Raw genomic sequence first — 15,824 nt, 5'->3', positions numbered from 1 at the left:
GCTGTTATGGTATACTGTAATGTAAACTTTGAATTATTGTTCTACTCGCCCTAGAAATGGAGTTATTACCATTTTCCCCCATACCTGCAGAGGAAATGGGCGGCCGCTGAATGCATCTAACACCCTCTCGTGACTTCTCGGCCTGTTACGCATACAGTCCTTATGTTACGCATACAGCCAGTGTGCAATGGTTGGCTACATTGTTTTCTGTGACAAATAAAGCGCTAAGAGCGCGGAACATCGTCTCTTTGCTGTTTACCGTTTCGAATTAGTTCAGTGTTGCGCTTGTTGTTGGAAGTATCATACTTCTTGTGTAAAGCGTTGTTCTGGTTACGATGCCACGTTTTAGTAACCGTGTATATAAAAAGAGGAAGAACGTAGGGAAAAGAAAATTAACACTAATACCAAGTTGCGATACTACAATTACTGAAACAGTGCGTTCTTCTGCTAAGCAACACATGGCTGAACACAGCCCTGTGACATCTTCTAGCAAGAAGCTGACTGGTGGAAGTGACAGATTTCGTGAATATGTTAGTGACAGTGATGATATTAACGAAGTACTGAATATTGGATTATTATCTTCTGTGCTGAAAGAAAGTGTTCTGTGCAAAATGTGTTCAAGTAGGACTAGAGATAACAAAGCATTTTGGTTTAGCTTGTGAGATGAAGATAATCTGTGCATATTGCAAGTATCAAGTGACTTTCTACACTCCTGGAAATTGAAATAAGAACACCGTGAATTCATTGTCCCAGGAAGGGGAAACTTTATTGACATATTCCTGGGGTCAGATACATCACATGATCACACTGACAGAACCACAGGCACATAGACACAGGCAACAGAGCATGCACAATGTCGGCACTAGTACAGTGTATATCCACCTTTCGCAGCAATGCAGGCTGCTATTCTCCCATGGAGACGATCGTAGAGATGCTGGATGTAGTCCTGTGGAACGGCTTGCCATGCCATTTCCACCTGGCGCCTCAGTTGGACCAGCGTTCGTGCTGGACGTGCAGACCGCGTGAGACGACGCTTCATCCAGTCCCAAACATGCTCAATGGGGGACAGATCCGGAGATCTTGCTGGCCAGGGTAGTTGACTTACACCTTCTAGAGTACGTTGGGTGGCACGGGATACATGCGGACGTGCATTGTCCTGTTTGAACAGCAAGTTCCCTTGCCGGTCTAGGAATGGTAGAACGATGGGTTCGATGACGGTTTGGATGTACCGTGCACTATTCAGTGTCCCCTCGACGATCACCAGTGGTGTACGGCCAGTGTAGGAGATCGCTCCCCACACCATGATGCCGGGTGTTGGCCCTGTGTGCCTCGGTCGTATGCAGTCCTGATTGTGGCGCTCACCTGCACGGCGCCAAACACGCATACGACCATCATTGGCACCAAGGCAGAAGCGACTCTCATCGCTGAAGACGACACGTCTCCATTCGTCCCTCCATTCACGCCTGTCGCGACACCACTGGAGGCGGGCTGCACGATGATGGGGCGTGAGCGGAAGACGGCCTAACGGTGTGCGGGACCGTGGCCCAGCTTCATGGAGACGGTTGCGAATGGTCCTCGCAGATACCCCAGGAGCAACAGTGTCCCTAATTTGCTGGGAAGTGGCGGTGCGGTCCCCTACGGCACTGCGTAGGATCCTACGGTCTTGGCGTGCATCCGTGCGTCGCTGCGGTCCGGTCCCAGGTCGACGGGCATGTGCACCTTCCGCCGACCACTGGCGACAACATCGATGTACTGTGGAGACCTCACGCCCCACGTGTTGAGCAATTCGGCGGTACATCCACCCGGCCTGCCGCATGCCCACTATACGCCCTCGCTCAAAGTCCGCCAACTGCACATACGGTTCACGTCCACGCTGTCGCGGCATGCTACCAGTGTTAAAGACTGCGATGGAGCTCCGTATGCCACGGCAAACTGGCTGACACTGACGGCGGCGGTGCACAAATGCTGCGCAGCTAGCGCCATTCGACGGCCAACACCGCGGTTCCTGGTGTGTCCGCTGTGCCGTGCGTGTGATCATTGCTTGTACAGCCCTCTCGCAGTGTCCGGAGCAAGTATGGTGGGTCTGACACACCGGTGTCAATGTGTTCTTTTTTCCATTTCCAGGAGTGTACAATTCACATGCAAGTCTCTTTGCTGAAAATGGACGATCTAGAGTGTTTGATGTGATGTTCGACTTGTGTATGGTGTTCGATCCATTGGAAAAGGGTCTGCTGCTGGTAAACTGTTTTGTGGTATTATGAACTTGCCATCGCCTCCAAGCAAATTTGGGTACTATTGTGAACTGGTAGGATCCTCTGTTGAAGATGTGGCTTTGAAAACCATGAAGGAAGCAGTGGAGGAATCTGTAGAAATGAACGGTGGTTCTAGGGATTTGGTTGTGGCATTAGATGGTTCCTGGCAAAAGAGGGGTCATAAATCCCTGAATGGGGTTGTAACTGCTGCTTGTGGTGATAGTGCAAAAGTGATAGATGTTGCAATATTATCAAAACATTGTAGATGCAAAAATAAAATCAAAGGAGAGCAGAGTGGAACCTGTGAGGCAAATTTTAGTGGATCAATGGAAGTGAATGGAGTGAAACAAATTTTTGAACGTTCAGTTCCCAGATACAACGTTAGGTACAAAGACTACCTTGGGGATGGTGACTCCAAAGATTTCAAGAATATAGAGGAACTGAAACCATATGGAAATGAATTTGTAGTTGAAAAGTTGGAATGCATTGGGCATGTGCAAAAGCGTATGGGTGCACTGCTTCGAAGGCTCAAACAAACTTTGGGTTCAAGTAAGCTCAGTGATGGAAAGACAATAGGAGGGAGAGGTAGGCTTACTGATGAGGTGATTGAACGTCTACAGAGATACTATGGGTATGCCATAAGGCAAAATACTAGTAATGTTAGTGACATGCGAAAAGCAGTGTGGGCATTGTTCCTTCATACTGCCTCTTCCAATGAATACCCTCAACACAGCCTGTGCCCAAAAGATTCCTGGTGCAAATATAATGCAAAAAAAAGACTATGATCACAATAAAACCAATTTTTCATGACTTAGCACAGCCAGAATTGTTACACAATTGTCTACATGGAAAGACGCAGAATCCTAATGAGAGTGTAAACAATTTGATTTGGACACTGATTCCTCTTCCAATGAATACCCTCAACACAGCCTGTGCCCAAAAGATTCCTGGTGCAAATATAATGCAAAAAAAAAGACTATGATCACAATAAAACCAATTTTTCATGACTTAGCACAGCCAGAATTGTTACACAATTGTCTACATGGAAAGACGCAGAATCCTAATGAGAGTGTAAACAATTTGATTTGGACACTGATTCCTAAAAGGGTGTTTGTAAGCATAAAAACACTGCACTTTGGCATTTATGATGCAATAGCAACCTACAACCAAGGGAACAGTGTGAAGTGTGAAATTCTGAAGGCATTAGGATTTACAGCTGGGGTGAACACAGTACGAGCACTAAAAAATATTGACAGAGAAAGGATAAGAGGACCAGAAAGAAGAGAAAGGCATATGAAGTATGATGGAACAACTGGCCAGAAAAGAAGACAGAAGAGGAAGCTTTTGGAGGATGAAGAAGAAGACCCTGATAATCCATCCTATAGTGCTGGAATGTATTGAGAAACTTTGATAGCCATTTCCTGTAAATTAGAATTTTTCGAATATAAGGAACATTTTCTCAAAATCCACTCAAGCTAGAGAGATGAAATTTTTATACAGCACTCCTAGTTGTCAAACTTACATTGTAACACAGCCTTTTGACAATATGTTCAGTAGTTTCATTTCAGTTTAATTATAAAGCAATTATTTGTAAAAAAAACTTGGGTCATTAAAAAAAAATAATTGGAAGCAAACTAGAAAAGATACTCCAAAATCCCTCAGTCATAACTGTAATACTAAACCACTCTATATGTAAAAAAAATTCAAATTTTTCTATTTGGTAGTTTATTCATAAATGTTCCTCAAACTTAGTGATTTTAACATGGGCAGCATAGGCACCTCCGGCTCTCCTTAAGGGCTAGCTGCCGTACTCCACGGCATCATCAGCAAACAAACGCAGATTGCTGCCCACCCTGTCAGCCAAACCATTTATGTATATAGAGAACAAAAGCGGTCCTACCACACTTCCCTGGGCACTCATGACGATACCCTTCTCTCTGATGAACACTCACCGTCGAGGACAAGATATTGATTCTATTATTTAAGAATTCTTCGAGCCTCTCACATATCTGTGAACCTATTCCATAAGGTCGTACCTTCGTTAACAGCTTGCAATGGGGCACCGTGTCAAATGCTTTCTGGAAATCTAGAAATATGGAATTTGCCTGTTACTCTTCATCCAGGGTTCTCAATATAGCATGTGAGAAAAGGGCAACCTGAGTTTCGCATGAGCGATGCTTTCTAAAACCATGATAATTCGTAGACATAAGCTTCTTAGACTCAATAAAGTTTATTATATTCTAATTGAGAATTTGTTCAAGGACTCTGCAGCAAACGGAAATTAGGGATACTGATCTCTAATTTTGCGGGTCCGTTCTTTTAGCTTTCTTATATAGTGGACTCACCTGCGCTTTTTCACATTAGGAAGACATATAGATTGCACTTTGGCTTTTAAACAGGGGACCAGGACAAGCCATTGGCTCCTCATGTATGTTGCATATCTTCCGTATCGAGTCTTCATTCGTGGTTGAGTCGTAAAAGATCATCCACGCGCTTTGCTATACCCATGATCTGGCGATAACCATTAATACACATAAACAAGCGAAATATCCTCACACTTCAAGAAGAATGTAAGAATCGAAATTCCAAAGAAAGTAGATGCTGAAAGGTATGAAAATTACCGAACTGTCAGTTGAATAAGTTATGGTAGCAAAATACTAACACTAATTCTTTATAGAAGAATGGAAAAGCTTATAGAAGCGGGCCTCGGCGAAGACCTGTTTGAATTCCGGAGAAATGTAGGAACACACGAGGCAATACTGACCTTAGCACTTATCTGAGAAGGTAGCTTAAAGAAAGGGAGACCCACATTTATAGCATGTGTACACTTAGAGAAAGTGCTGAGTGGAATACTCTCTTTGGAATCCTGAAGGTCGCAGGTGTAAAATATAGGAAGCGAAAGGCTATATGCAATTTGTACAGAAATCAGACGGCAGTAATAAGAGTCGAGGAGCATGAAAGGGAGAGAGTGGTCGAGAAGGGAGTGAAATAAGGTTGTAGCCTGTCCCCGATGTTATTCAATCTGTACACTGAAAAGGAAACCGATGAAAAATCTGGAGTAGGAATTAAAGTTCAGGGAAAAGAAATAAAAATTTTGAGGTTTGCCAATGACATTGTAGTCTTGTCGGAGACAGTAAAGGAATTGTAAAAGCAGTTGAACGGAATGGTTCAAATGGTTCAAATGGCTCTGAGCACTATGGAACTTATTTTCTGTGATCATCAGTCCCCTAGAACTTAGAACTGCTTACATCTAACTAACCTAAGGACATCACACACACCCATGCCCGAGGCGGGATTCGAACCTGCGACGTAGCGGTCGCGCGGTGTTGAACGGAATGGACAGTGTCTTGAAAGGTGGGTATAAGATGAACATCAACAAAAGCAAAACAAGGATAATTGAATGTAGTTGAATTAGATCAGGTGATGCTAACTGAATCAGATCAGAAATTCAGAAAAAAGTAGTAGATGAGTTTTGCTATTTGGGCAGAAAAATAGCTCATGATGGCCGAAGTAGAAAAGATATAAAATGTGGACTGGCAATGGCAAGAAAAGCATTTCTGAAGAAGAGAAATTTTTTAGCATTGAATATAGATTTAAGTGTTATAAAGTCTTTCTGAAAGTATTTATCTGGAGCCTAGTCATGTATGGACGTGAAACATGGACGATAAAAAGTTTAGACAAAAAGAGAATAGAAGCTTTCGAAAAGCGATACTGCAAAAAGATGTTGAAGATTAGGTGCGTAGATCACATAACTGATGAGAAGATACTGAATAGAATTGGGGAGACAAGAAATTTGTTGCACAACTTGATAAAAAGAATGAACCGGTTAATAGGACAAATACTGAGACATCAAGAGATCACCAACTTAGTGCTGGAGGGAATTGTAGAGGGTAAAAATTGTAGATGGAAATCAAGAGATGAGTACAGTAAGTAGGTTCAGAACGGTGTAATATGCCGTAGTTACTTGGAGATGAAGAAGCTCGCAAACGATGGAGTAGCATGAGGGCTGCATAAAAATAGTCTTCGGAATGAAGACAACAATAACAGCGACAGTAACAACAGCAATTCAAAGAAGAAAACAATCTTCCTTGTCGTATCCTAACATGTCGTCGTCCACGCGACCGGTGGCTCATGGAGAGGGACTGCTTGTTCCTGTCCCACCAGACTGTGATAGTGACGAAGTTGGTAGTGGAGCTGGTGCTGCACTATCAACTTAAAAACGCAGTTCTTCGAAAGAACCTGATTTCTTGTCTAGCGATGAGTGGACACAGTTTCACAAAATAATACGGTGTGTCTGTGCGGCTGGTCCCGGTGGAGGTTCGTGTCCTCCCTCGGGCATGTGTGTGTGTGTGTGTGTGTGTGTGTGTGTGTGTGTGTGTGTGTGTGTTTGTCCTTAGGATAATTTAGGTTAAGTAGTGCGTAAGCTTATGGACTGATGATCTTAGCAGTTAAGTCCATAAGATTTCACACACATTTGAACAATACGGTGTGTACTTAATGACCTAGTGGGGGATTTGGAATTACCCAAAATAAAACTGAACCGTTGGCGTCAAGACTACAACAATGGGATTGTCTTGGTAAGATGGTAAGTATGACTGTGTTCCGTAACCGCCATATGCCATCCCTTACATTTTTCGAAAGTGAGAAGAAGTTAGTATTTTCTACTGATATACATGGACTAATGGCAGGTATGGTCATTCAGTATAAAAGGGGTCAGCGGACGTTGTTCATTGACCGATCCAAAGTAAGTCTGAGATGTGTAGTACTGCATAATGGCAACGTGTTACCATCGATTCCGACTGGGTAAGCACCTTGCCTGAATGAAACATATCATAGCAGTTGTTATTACCAGTGAAGTACGACAGGTTGTAGTGGGAAGAAATTGAAGCGTCACCCAGCCACCAGTGTCAGACCAGTTTGCAGGTGAATATAAGTTTAATTTAGTTTTTGTTTATGTATTTTTGTAATATTTTGTAATGGTTGTGAATTGCCTAAAGTTTTGCATTTTTTTTTTTTATGTTTCATGTACGCAGAGGGCGGCGCAACGAACGGGGACAGCATCTTCGCTGCCGCGACCAGAGAGAAAATTGCTGGCCACTATACGTCGTGGGTCGACAGCCAAAGAGCAACAGAAGTTCCTGGAACCGAGTTGTTGCGTCGTGCTTCTAAAATTTGATAAATGAAAATGTGTAATTTTTTTGTACAACAATGATATCGTAGGAAGTTTAATCTTATTGAAAATGTTAGTCCTATCTTGTCAAGGCTCAGGTTCACGTCTGTATGTAGGAAGATAATAAACTAGTGGATGCTACTAAAGTTGAAATACGTGTTCCGAGGATTTATTTATGAAGAATTATGTGAATGAATTAATAATATATTTGACAAGATTATCGAATTTTGACAGCGTTCATCGCGACTTTGAATCTCAAAAGTTTATTCAATGTGTGGTTCTAATATCGATTAAAATCAGATAACGTGTATCAATATAATTTTCTGAGGAGAAACAAACGACGTCTAAAATTGAAAAAAGTTTACGAAAACCAATTGGCCCGAGTGACGTAATTCTGCGCATAAGACTCAAATGATGTTTTGCAGTTTCGTTCAAGAACCATTCTGAGACAATTTAAAAAGAATATAAATAATTTTGAAGTGGGTTGTAACTGACGTAGGTGACGAAGTCTACACATGGTCATATGCCAAACGAAAATAATTTATAAAGAACTTACGTCGTTACACTACACCGTGGCGACCGTGACAGGACTTGTGTGCAACTAAGGCACACAGGTACGAAACAAAACATCAAGAGTCCTTCGGAAGTCAACGCGAGTTTTCGTGGAGCCTTCACCAGCCAGCGGCGACTTCGCGGGTGTGGGCATCTGACGGAGCGCAGCCAAGCAGTACGGTCACGCAGTTATTCCACGAGAAGGCGGATCTGTTGGGCAGCAGCTGAACGCTGCAAACCCCGACAACCCTTTCTGTCCCTAAACTAACAGGCCCAGTACGTCAGCTGGGGGGCGTTCCTCCGGCTGGTATTAGAGGTGTTGCTGAGGGCTTCGCCTGTCTACGGTGGTGCCGGGCGTGGTTGCAGCCAGTGACGTCTCCGGTGTTCGACTCAGCGTCCTGCTGGTTGCGGAAGCGGGGTCGCAGCATCTCAGCGGCTGCATCGACGGCTGTTACTTCTGCAGCCCATAGCAGCACACTGATCACCGAGAACTATAAACTACAATATTAGTGTCCGGTGAGTTTGTTTCAAGTTGGAAGTGGAGTGTTGTACATAGGGAGTGTGCTTTTACACGATTGTTGATTACAAGTCTGCGTGTGTAACTAGTTAATATCTTACAATAATGTCGGGAAGTGAAATGTCAGACGAAGAGCAATCTATGTCCGATAGGAGCATGAGATCCCTTTTTATGGCGATTGCTAAATTAAAACAATCTAACGAAGAATCCATTGCTAGATTAAAAGAGGAACTAAAACAGGAATTAAAACAGTCTAACGAAGAATCTACTGCTAGATTAAAACAGTCTAATGAAGAATCTACTGCTAGAATAAAAGAGGAATTAAAACAGTCTAACTAAGAATCTACTGCTAGATTAAAAGCGGAACTAAAACAGGAATTAAAACAGTCTAACGAAGAATCTACGGCTAGATTAAAAGAGGAACTTAAAGGGGAGCTAACAAAATCGACAGACAGGTTACAGGAACATCTTAATGAAACCAGTCGAGAATTAAGTGATAAAATAGAGGCTTCTAAAAGTTGAAATGCAGAAAAAACTAGTAGGACTTAGTAATAAGATTGCTGGTAATTGTAAAATGTTAGAAGAACATATCCAGGAATCCCGTGAAGAAAAAGCTCGCATGCGAAATGATATTACTGACTTAACCGAGAGACTAGATAATGTCAATATCTTAGTTGTAAATGAAATACAGAAAAACAACGATAAGTTACGAGATGAATTTTCTATGCAAACAGAAACTGTTCGTAGAGAATTATTAGAATCTATTAAAGAGGTCTCTACCAAACCTGTAGAGATTTCTTCAATAGATAATGTAGAATTAGAGACATTAACTCATCAAGTAGAAAAAGATCATACTGAAATAGAAAACATGAAATTTTTAATTACTGAAATATGCAGTAACCTTGAGACTGCCAAAGATAATAACATTGATGGAGGTACAGAGCGTTCACATCGTGAACACAGTGAAGAATCGATATTAGCTAATCGTGTATCCAATACAGAAATGCGAATACAGGAAATTACTAAACGGTTATCGGAATTAGATAATAATGAAAACATTTCAAGTAGTAGAAGTAATAACGTAATCAGAGACAACAGTCGCATCATGTTTGCTAGCTCGGACGACAACAATATAAATAAAGAAATCACGGCAAGCCAATCCGATGCAACTCCGTCTCTGCAATCTAAACAAAATCCAACTATGTCTATCGCAGAATGTTGGGATGATATAACGACAAATTCAAAATTAGCAAGTCGATTTCCTGTATTCAAACCAGGAGGCGAACTTCACCCTATAATCTTTATAAAAGCTTTTGAAACATCATTATCTCCTAAATGGAGCAATGAAAAACGGATTCAATTTGTAATAGGACATTTAGAAGCAGAAGCTACGGAATGGGCAGTACTGCATAGAACCGAATTTAGGGACTGGGATGATTTCGTTAAGCAGTTTAAACAAAATTATTGGTCAAGAGGAAAACAACAACACTTAACTTTAGAGTTGTTAGACCCTCCTCCATATTCTAAACGGTGGGGAGGTTATAGGAATTATTTCGAATGGCATTTAAACCGTGCTAAATTAATTGAAGACCCAATGATTGAAAGTCATCTAATACGAGTCCTAATTAGTGGATTACCGTATTATGTAAAGGAAAGAAAAATGTTATTCTACGAATTATCCATCCAAACGAAAAGATTTGCGAACAGATTGTTAAAAATGCTGAACGGAGAATTAAAAGTTGTAATCAAGATGCTATAGAACCCTCATTTCAGGTAGGAGATCTTGTGTTAATACGATCTCATCCTAAAAGTTCGAAGATCGGTAAGGAATGTAGAAAATTCTTCTTTATCTTTGAAGGTCCATACGTTGTACATAAGATTGTACATCCCAAAGCGTTACTTCTTATTGAACCTTCATCAGGTGTAATTAAAGAATTATATAGTGTTGATCAAATGAAACCCTTCATTCCTAAATAAGTTAATATTTAGTATATGTTACATACGGAAGAGCGTTCATAGTTTATTCATGTGAAGTTTTCGTGATAGTTACGTGTTATTTTAAAGAAATAACAGAAAGTTTAAACAAGTGTTCTACAATAATCTACTGGTACTTCAAAAAGAGAAAGACAACCAAAAGGGGATTTATATGGAGGAAAATTTGTTATTAGGTCAAAAGGAATTTTGTATATTTTATATTTACTCGGATAGTAGGAACCAAAGGGAATGGTTAATAATTTTAGGGACCATGGGCGTCCAGAGCTATATGGCTCACGAGAACATAGCAGAGTGCCTTTAATAGAGGTTTGTAATAGTGTTAATATAGAACACACCAAACGGGGCTCTCTCGCTTGTTTCTCCTAAATAAATTGCCATTACCCAACAAGGTGTCCGAAGGTAAAGAAAGCCGTGCCGAGATTCTAAAGAAAGTTTTGCTTGATTTCTTCTTGACCTCAGGCATAAATAAGGCATTAGGGAAAGGAATGACGTAAAGTAAATAGTACTATTAGTTATTGTGAGAAACTTATTAGTAATATACATTTTTGGAAAGAATAACTAAGGTAAATGAATAAAACTGAAACTAATTTGTCACAATTTGAACGCTCTGTCCTAATGTAACAACGTTAAAGAACGTACTAAATTATTATTTATTAGCAACTATTAAATGAAAAGGAGTAATCTCCATATATTCGGTTATGAATTACCATAATAGCACAGTTAAGAGTAAATGACAAATAGTCACAACAATATCGCAGTAAAAGGATTAAATCTATCTAAGATCAAGGACTCTAGATTACGTAAAATGTGAGGAAAATGTATTAACAGTTAAATATTGTATATAGAAAAGGTTTTATTTTCGGTTAAAACCTGACAAGCTGAGCTTGTGGGTGGGGTATGTAGTGGGACGAAATTGAAGCGTCACCCAGCCACCAGTGTCAGCCCAGTTTGCAGGTGAATATAAGTTTAATTTAGTTTTTGTTAATGTATTTTTGTAATATTTTGTAATGGTTGTGAATTGCCTAAAGTTTTGTATTTTTTTTATGTTTCATGTACGGAGAGGGCGGCGCAACGAACGGAGACAGCATCTTCGCTGCCGCGACCAGAGAGAAAATTGCTGGCCACTATACGTCGCGGGTCGACAGCCAAAGAGCAACAGAAGATCCTGGAACCGAGTTCTAGAAATTGATAAATGAAAATATGTAATTTTTTTGTACAACAATGATATCGTAGGAAGTTTAATCTTATTGAAAATGTTAGTCCTATCTTGTCAAGGCTCAGGTTCACGTCTGTATGTAGGAAGATAATAAACTATTGGATGCTACTAAAGTTGAAATACGTGTTCCGAGGATTTATTTATGAAGAATTATGTGAATGAATTAATAATATATTTGACAAGATTATCGAATTTTGACAGCGTTCATCGCGACTTTGAATCTCAAAAGTTTATTCAATGTGTGGTTCTAATATCGATTAAAATCAGATAACGTGTATCAATATAATTTTCTGAGGAGAAACAAACGACGTCTAAAATTGAAAAAAGTTTACGAAAACCAATTGGCCCGAGTGACGTAATTCTGCGCATAAGACTCAAATGATGTTTTGCAGTTTCGTTCAAGAACCATTCTGAGACAATTTAAAAAGAATATAAATAATTTTGAAGTGGGTTGTAACTGACGTAGGTGACGAAGTCTACACATGGTCATATGCCAAACGAAAATAATTTATAAAGAACTTACGTCGTTACACTACAAGGTTTAAATGACAGATTTCCGGGGATCTGAAAGTCATAGGCATATTGCTTAGGCTTCTACACGGCTACACCTAATCCTATTGCTTCTTGTGCCTCTAGGACAGTCGTGCGAAAGCACTTCATTAGAAGTCGCGCGGGGTAGCCGCACGGTCTCAGGCGTCTTCCCACGGTTCGCGTGGCTCCCCCGTCGGAGGTTCGAGTCCTCCCTCGGGCATGGGTGTGTGTTGTCCTTAGCGTAAGTTAGTTTATGTTGGAGTAAGTAGTGCGTAATTCTAGGGGCCGATGACGTCAGCAGTTTGGTCCCATAGAACTTACCACAAATTTCCAATTTTACTTCATTAGAAAAGGAAAGACTGGTGTCAGCGTCAGTCGCTTGAACCAGGATCTCACAACTTTATGCACAAAGCACTTGTCGACTCCACGAACATCATTCTTCCCGCTCTTCACATAAAATGGAGCCTAATGAAAAACTTCGTTAAGGCCATGGACAAAACTGGGGAAGCACTTCTCCACTTGCACGAGAAATCTCGGCATCTTAGTGAGACAAATAAAAGCGGGGATTTTCATGGGTCGCCAGATACGCAAACTGTACAACGATGAGCATATCAACGCCATGCTGATAGGTGATGAAAAGTTCGCTTTGGATGCCTTCGTTCATGTTTCAACAAACTTTCCAGGAAAGAAGAGGGCGGTGAACTATAAGGATCTTGTAGTAGACCTTCTGCACTGCTACACCAGACTAGGCTGCAACATGTCTTTAAAGTTACATTTCCTAGATTCACAGTTGGACTTCTTTCCTGACAACTACGGTGCAGTAACCGACAAGCACGCAGAACGCTTCCACCAGCAAATTTCGGACAGAGAAATGAGACACCAGGGAAAGTGTAGTGAATCAATGTCAGCCGATTACTGCTAAAGACTAATCAGGGGATCACCAGGAGAAATCTACAAACGGCAGGCAAAGCAGTTGCGCCTTCAGTGACTTTCGTCCGAGGGGCAAGACTAAGGTTATAAAGTCTGTAACGTAATGTTATCATAACTCCAAAACAAGAGCTAAGCTTGCATTTTCAATAACATTTACGTTATTAGCACACCCAAAAATGTAAAGATTAGCTGTTTGGTACCGGTTACAGAAAAAAAGTAAAATTTTGTAGGCAAGTGTTATTAGAAAGTGAAATCAAATTAAGAAGAAATAGTATCAGAACCAATTTCATGTTATAAATATTTTGAAATGGAAGCACAAACACAAATTTTAAAGACAGGAAAAACTGTTAAGACTTTAAAGGAACTGAGTTCACACCCAGATATCTCGTGTACTGTGGTATAGAGACCTGTTTCAAGGTACAAGATGTTACACAACTGACAAAGTATGGCATAACTGCCCACGCGTTACATAAGTAGTTTTAAAAATACGCCGAATGTTACTCACCATAAAACTCTGCAATTGAACTATCAACAATATCCTCCAAGTAGGATGTATATATTTTACAGCCCTTAAATATGTATACACCACTCGTTATATTTACAAACGCTGCGCAAAAGACAGTCTGAAGTCTCACAGCAACAAAAAACTAGAAAATTCCAGAAACTGGTTGTGCCGGTGTCTAGTGGACTTTTCTACATGTGATTAGAAAAATAGTCGCTAGACTGAAACACCGACCAAGAAATGTCCTACGACAAAAGCCCATTGTTTCCATGATTGCCCCAATCATCGTCGTTCTACTAGGAAGAATTACAAATTCATGCATGCGTAGTTGCGAAGTTCCGGCCACGAAAATAATTTACCTCCCACATGGCATCACGGTTAAATATACTTGCGCGAAACATGCTTGATAACCAACATCTACACAAGTTCTTTCCTTGTAATTACGAATCGTCCTTGAGACACAAAATAATGAAAGTTCGAATCTGTTGCCCAGTCCTTCCAGTTAAAGTACACGCAAAGGACAGGAGCAGCTGTATGGCGATCCTATTGGTAAGAGATCAGCGCGCTTCACGGATTTTTCACAGAAGTCCTTTCAGTGTGTACTCACCTTTACAGAAGACAGCCGTGGATCTCGCTGCTCGGTACACTTCGGTGCACTGCGCAGGCATACGCCACTGCAGAGCGACGCCAGAAACTTTTAACGAGCCACCTGCATCACCCGTATCGACCAACCCTGTTTTCCCGTTTTGGGAAATGCATAAGGGTAGTCAGAGCGTTAACCGTCACTCATTACTTTGACGTGTTATCAGGTTAACGAAGCAGCATCGAAATAACCACCATAATTCTTCCACTTTCAGCTGTACGTTACGCCTACGGAATACGATTAAGAACATCCTGACTCTCTCGGGGGGAGGGGGGAGGAGGAAATCTTGTTTGATACGTACCTGTTTTCCTTCTTTAATGGTGAGGAGAGTTACTTCCTATCCCAGGAAGATTGCAAAAAAACGTGTACTTCCTCTCAGTGCTTGTGAGCATAATTGTAAGTCCTCCCCCCCCCCTTTCTTTTTCAAAATTTACAGCTCACTTAATTTGCAGACACTCAACTCTTTTCAAGGCACGCAACTTACAAACAGATCATAGCCAGCAAATGAAACCGTTTGTCTGCTGCCAGAAAAATTTATAACTCTAGCTTTGACAAGAATTCTTCGCCATAAAAACTGTAAAACTGTGTCCATTGACTTAGTTTGTTTAACAACAGAACGCACCCATGTCTTCCTCATTCATACTCACATAAGTAACAAATCAAAACCCGTTATTCCAGAGAAGCCACAGTTTGTTCATGTTAGATCAGTATAAATATGATTGTAATTAGTATAGCAAAGTCATCTATAAATAAGTTCCGCGCCCCGGTATCAACGCTAACGGTGGATATTCGCACGAACCACGTAAGTTGGTCTCATAAATTCACTTTTGCGTAACGCGAAACTTATTACAATTCATATAATCTAACTTACGTTTATATAAAAATTAGCAACTCGTCCAGGTCTCGGATGGGTAACAAATTAATCTACAGCCGAACGACTTTGCTGGTGTAAAGGTAATAAATTGTATGCAGAAACCCTCCTCGTAAATCAGTGAAAACCGTATGAAAATCCGTACAGCAGTTCTTGAGATTAGCCTTCACAAACAGAGAAAAAAATCCTCTGGGACACATTAATTTATAATAAGTGCAGGTAAAATACCACTCGACATAACTGCTTAAATACTTCCCACCTTAATATTCACGGCGACTCTGCCTCTAGATATTAACTCAGTCTACCTCAGACTGTAATTCCAATACTATTGTTGACTCCACGCTACTGCAAACATTGTCGGCACTACACTATAAAGTCCCAAACGCCAGAACAGATGCATAACAACGGAAAATACTTTAAGGTAAGACTCAGCGGCAAGTGAATGCTTACATCTACATCTACATGGATACTCTGCAAATCACATTTAAGTGCCTGGCTGAGGGTTCATCGAACAACATTCACAATTCTCTATTATTCCAATCCCGTATAGCTCACGAAAAGGACGAACACCTACATCTTTCCGTACGAGCTCTGATTTCCCTTATTTTATCGTGGTTATCGTTCCTCCCTCTGTAGGTCGGTGTC

This window comes from Schistocerca cancellata, chromosome 6, assembly GCF_023864275.1.
Source record: "Schistocerca cancellata isolate TAMUIC-IGC-003103 chromosome 6, iqSchCanc2.1, whole genome shotgun sequence".
Lineage (NCBI taxonomy): Eukaryota > Metazoa > Arthropoda > Insecta > Orthoptera > Acrididae > Schistocerca > Schistocerca cancellata.
Note: the sequence above shows the minus strand (reverse complement) of the source record.